We start from the raw sequence: 6,317 nt of genomic DNA, 5'->3' as shown, positions 1-6,317 counted from the left end.
AGCTTCTGCTATAATTGCCTGCATATTTGCAGCCTTTGCAGAAATGGTCGCATTCATTCAAATTGGTTTGTTTACTTCAAGGAATGTGGCTTTTGAATAATAGTCCACACATGGGTTGAAGTTAGAGCTTTTGAAAGGTTAAATGTTTAACGTCAGCCTACCATATCCATTCCTAAAGCAGGTTTCATCTGTGTTCGTTTCTAAAGCTCCCAACAGCGAAGCACTTCAGTCATCCAGCCCACACTGTCGCCTTTATATGAAAAGAAATAGATTGCTGTATTTGCTGAGCCTGCTGGTTTATTTGTAGATCATGTGAACATACAGTAAATAATGTCAGGCATTGCTTTGAATTGTTCTAACATATGAACATAACCTCCTTTATGAACTGGTTTTAGCTGTACGTTCCAAGAAACATAGACTTGGAAACGTGTATCTCTTGTGCCTGAATCTAATATTTTATGTATTATATATATATATATATATATATATATATATATATATATATATATATATATATATATATATATATATATATATATATATCTGTAATCTAGGATTGACTTGATGTGATGTAATAAAGTGTTTAAGGGTGGATTGGCGTGGTTACTCTCTCCTAAGTTCTTCCTGCAAAAAGAAAACCACTTTTAAAAATATTTCTCTGAAAAGAGTAATGGTTGAATGTTTTTCCCATTTGGCTAATTGAATACTGATTGTACACCATTTACAAAGACATCTTCAACTCTATTATAGCAAATAATCAAGCTGTATTTGTGTCAAAACTATCCTCTGTAATAATAAAGGGTCGCAGAACGTAATTCTCTTTCAGACTTTCATGTGACATAGTTTTTTTTTTTTTTTTAAATGAAGTTCCTTTGCTCTAAAAAACTAAAACCCATGATTGTAGAAATCAAAGAGGACATTGTTAAAATGCCATTACGGTGTTGCTCACATTCTTCTCTGTGACGTCTAGACTAAAGGCGCTACAGTGCCACTCGGTTCATGCAGCAAATGGCCTTGTGATAGAGTTAGTCATAGGTAAACTGCCTTAAACTAGTTCTGTTGGGTATAACTCAAGACAAAGCATTTCCTTATTCTGCTGTCACATATTGACCCTGTAACTCGATCGAGGTTTTGAGCAAAACCTTGAAAAGATATATGTTCTTTTTTCATAATGGTTGGAAGAGAAAACACAAGAGTGCTTATTAAAAGTCCGATGGCTTTAATGACAACAAGAAAAATCAGGCATGCAGGAAACTGTGCAGTGCCATTAAAATAAAAATACTGGAAGGAAATCATGTCAAATGCAACTTGCATCAGTTTGATGGCACTTTATTTTTAAAGTATTAACAAGACAGTCGTAGGTCTAAACAAACTGGGTTAAGAATAACGGAAGTAAAGATATTAGACTCTTAATAAAACTAATACAAACCATTCACTTCAGTAAAACAGAAAGTAATAAGAACTGCAACACAAAATGAAGTTTCTCCAAAATCTGTCCAAAGTGATCTGTCTGACAATGAATTATTATTTTACTTTAATGGTTCTGTTGTCAGATTGACTTATGTTGACAACATTTACATTGCAGTGACCATAATTTCATATTTACTAGTGATGCAAACATAGCAAGAGTCCAGGAATGTTTGTAAGACGATGTCCCACTATGCAGACATTGTGCAAAAGGAATTAGAGTGCCTTAGTTTCTTCATGTTCCATTTTGTCACATTGCAACCATAAACTTCTACTTATTTGTGAGAATATTGCATATCTATGAATTAAAAGGAATATAATAAATGGTTTTGAGTTTTTAAAAGTAGGGTGAAAAAATAGGAAAAGATTAGAGTACATTCGTGATCAACCTTTCTAATGATGATACACTTAAATAAAATTATTCTTCTCTACGTTTTGAACATCTATTCAATCTATTCAAGAGTGCACAGCACAACTGTTTATCTACCAAGACAAAGCCATCCATCTAAGTTGGTACTGTTGGACCTCAGTGCAGCATTTGACATTGCTGACCATGACCAGGGGCAGATTGGCCATCAGGAGGTTTGAAAGGTTTCCAAAATGGCCGAGTTGTTCCAGGTTGAACTGGCCAGTGCTTGGAAAGTGTTGCTTTTTTTACCCCAAAAGTTAAGCACATCAGTGGAGGAGTGGGTTAAATTAGCCAGCATTCCAAAAACAAAGGAGAAAGAGACAAACTTAAGGACAAAACAAACAGAAAAGTTAGTGCAGGATGCAGCCAAATGTGCCAACTTAACAGATATTTTCTGTGGAGGAGGAACCAAGGTCAGTAACAACAAGCTACCACTGCAGCAGGTTAGCAAGCACTTCCATCCCAGACTTGGCATAAAGTGTGTTTGTGTTTTTGGATGTGTTCAGGGCATGCAGAACAATAAAGGCAGTCTGTCAGTTATGCTGCAGCATAATTAATCTGCTTAATCACTTAAAATCAATTCGTACCGGCTGAACAGAAAAATGCTCGTATTTCTTTATTGCAAAATTAAAAGATAATATCTGAGTATATAGTCTAATCTAGTTGCCATGCTCTGTTTTTTGATTATTCATAGGTCACATAGCTTTTCTTAGCAGGTCAAGAAAAATACAAAAACTCAGTAATTCTCTTCCTGAGTGTTTAGCATGTTTCTTGAAAAGTTTTCATTATTGCTGCTAGACAGCAAACAAAGGCAGTGCCAGCTGTGGTCAAGGAATTGTAAAAGAGAGACAGGATAATGCCAGTCGGAGTAGGAGTGAGGAGGAGGAAGAGATGGATGTGCTTACAATATATAACATCTTTGTTCAACATAAGGATGCACTGTTATGGTTTAATATCACAATCCATATAGCACAGAGACGATGCGGCTGCATGAGAGTGTAATAAATAAACTGTCATGCAGAGAGATTCAACAACTGCTATTTTTTTATCATGATAATGAACTATGCTTTGGCTGTGGTGCAATCTAGTCTTAATATTACTGCCCTGCCAAATACAGTTTGCATGTTTAACAACATAAACAGAAAATGTACATTATTATCACCTTCCTAAGATATTATAAGATATTATATTTGCCAAAAGTGATTTTGAAAAAAACCCCAAAACAACACAATTAAAAAAAAAGAAGTCATTCGCTTTGGATTCGCTTTGGCCAAAAGATGCAGCTATCTCTTCATATACACCAGTATTCTGTGAATTTTTACTGCTCAAATGAATAAAAAATATGAAAGCAAATGCAGCCGAGTGTCAGTTTGTGTTCTCTGGCATTTCTGTGCCATTTACAGTTTATTTTCACATTTTGCTTGAGTGGGAGATTAAAGTTTAAAATTAGATCAAATAATCAGGTATAAATCCAAACTGTAGCAGCTGATAAGTGTATAAATGAGGTCGACATGTAGTGAAATCAGTTGTATTGTTAATTGGAACCACAAGAGCAAAGAGACCCTCCTGCCCTCAGAAGTAAAAAATAAATAAATAAAAGTAAGTCTGCTTCTGTGTCTGCAGGGTGAAAAAGTTCTCTGGGTCCGCACTGGGATTTGGAAGTCGGATAACTACTCATGGTATTGAATACTTTTAAATCCTTTTCTTATGTGGCTCCATAGGCAGAGACATAACACCCAGTTGCCAGAGGCTACTAGGCAGGAACACGTCGTAATTTCTCAGTAGCGTTTAGATACAGCAGTAAATCCGGGTCTTTACATTTCGCCGTATTTCTTTTTTGCAGCTAATAATAATATAACACAGTTATATTGTGGACTGCAATGGCCATTTTAAGGTATAGGAAAATCTGAGGCAGTAAACACACCGTAGCTACTCCACTTTTATGTTTTGATTCTTTAAACCCTGGATTCATTCAGCCCCATCAACATTTATATATTTACAACATTTGGCCAAGATAACCACAAATAACCACGAGTCATCTGACTATCTTGACACTTTGGCCATGAAGATGGTATCAAAGTGCCTCCGTTCCACACCAATGAATATTGAGGTGTAATGGGAGTCGGAGGTTGATGTTCCTCTGAGCTGGCAGCAGAGAGCTGGAAGGTTTTTTCCTCGTACAGGACTTGTCACTCAGCAGATTCTGAGATGTCGGCCCGCTGTGTGTTAGCCCATGCCAATATGGCACTGAGCCGTCCATGTTAGGTCACTGTGATAAATAGGCACAGCTGGTACTTAACAAGGGCATCCTTTCTGCCTCAGTATCACTTGCCCACTGTTCTTTAATAAATAATAAAAAAAAAACATAACATTTTGAGCTTTAGAAAAAACAATGAATATTTAAATGCTACTTCGAAACTGTATGCATTGCATCTGAAATTATCCATGTAAAAACAATGGATTAAAGTCTTACACTTCTTTGATCTGAAATAATCCTGAGGATTTACATCCATTGTTATTACCCTTAGTCACTGTTGAATGATATGGGTAATATGGCTCACTTCCCAGGGCAGTATGATGTGGGGGGGCATCACACACAAAAGTTTCTATTGGTTATTTTCACACCCAGTTATAGATATGTGGCCCAGTGCATTTTGCACACTCCTAAGTACACGCGCACACACACACACACACACACACACACACACACACACACACACACCCCAGTCCATATTAGGATTTGAGTTTTCTGTGTTTATTTTTGGGTTTTTTCTGTTTGTTGTGATCCTGTCCCCTGTGGGTCTCTGTGATGTCCTGTCCTCCCTGTTAATTGGTTCCCAGGTGTGTCTCGTTCCCTGATCACCCTCCCAGTGTATTTAAGTCCACCTGTTGTCTGTTGTCAGATCCTAGTCGTATGTAGCTTGTCGGTTGTTGTCAGTAGTTCTCAGTCGAACTGTATAGTCCTGAGACTACTTTGTTCAGTCTTTCAGTTGCTACTGGTATTTAGCTGTGTGCTTTTTGTCTCTGCTGTGCTGCATGATCTGGACTGTCTGAGCCACTTTCATCATTAAATTCATTATCACTTTCTTCATAACCTGGACTCCTGCGTTCATTCTCACCTTCATAAACCACCACCTCAGGACAGATTAAATGTTCCTGCTAAAAGAATTAGGAGTCCTGGGAAACTCAGTGGAATGATTTCTAAACGACAACGCTTGGCAACATAAATGTATAGTTTGTCAGTCTTGCAATTACATTCATGTTGAATAAACTACATTATTGATAAAGTGTATTCATTTCAGAAACTCAATTCATTAAGTGAAACATTATATAGAATAATTGAATAGAGGCTGCTGTTTTCAAGCGTTTATTTATGTTAATTATGATGATTTTCAGCTAATGAAAACTCAATATTTAAGATTACAATGTTACATTAGATAAATGTAAATAAGACATTTTTAATACATAAATGTGGGCTCTGAAATATGTCTGTAATGCCTGCTTAAAGGTTTTTACTTTCAATCTGACAATGGAGCCTCATCAGAATGCATATTTTTTATTTTACTGTACCTACTGTTGGTCAGCTGCATAAGTGCACGAGTGAAAACCACCATGAAAAACTGAAGCTACACATCTGCAAATTTTAATCACAGCTTGCTTGCTTAACCAAACTAACAAAACACAGAGTAACGGACAGATTCACAGGAAGTTTTGTTCATAACAAAAGTGAAAAAAAAAGAAAGAAAAAGAAAATACAAATGTGTGAAAAATGATAGGATTTGTTTTCCAGCTTGGAATTTAATGCAAGGGGCTCTTTATGTGTTTGAATCAGTTCCCTTCGAAAGCCCCGAGGTGAGGGACGCAGTAAAATAGATAAATGACACTAGGTGGTAGCAGAGCTCCCCTGGGCAGGTGCACCGACACTGTTGACCTGTGCAATATCCCACTTTCACTTCTGATTTATACCTCGCATGTGAAGGTGATGCTTATTTCCCCGCTGTTGCCTGGTGACTACCAAATTTTTTTCTGCGTGGGTGTCACAAGGCTTTATGTTTTAATTGAGACATTTTGCCTTATGATTATTGGGCACGCTGTTTCTTTTAGCTGTCTTTCTGAACAACTGAAATCCAAGTATGTCAAACAATCTGTGCTCAGCACTGTTTAGAATATCTCATGTAGCCTGGTAATGGATCCATTAGGATGAGGAAAAGCCCGGCACTTGAAGGTTTTCTACGTGTGGTTTATAATGGGAAGCAATTACCTGAATAATAGGCCTGAGGCCATTTTCTACAATGAAATGTCACGGCTAACTATGAGCTTCACACAGAGTGAGCGCAAAAGAGGAGAGAGAAAAAAAATGGCCAAAAGTGAAAATAACATAGGATTACTATTTTATTTCAGCCTCTGAATAACCTATAACAAAAACACAACAACAGCATTG

The sequence above is a fragment of the Poecilia latipinna genome, unplaced genomic scaffold, assembly GCF_001443285.1.
Source record: "Poecilia latipinna isolate Pla-1442-1.1 unplaced genomic scaffold, P_latipinna-1.0 Scaffold139, whole genome shotgun sequence".
Taxonomy (NCBI): domain Eukaryota; kingdom Metazoa; phylum Chordata; class Actinopteri; order Cyprinodontiformes; family Poeciliidae; genus Poecilia; species Poecilia latipinna.
Note: the sequence above shows the minus strand (reverse complement) of the source record.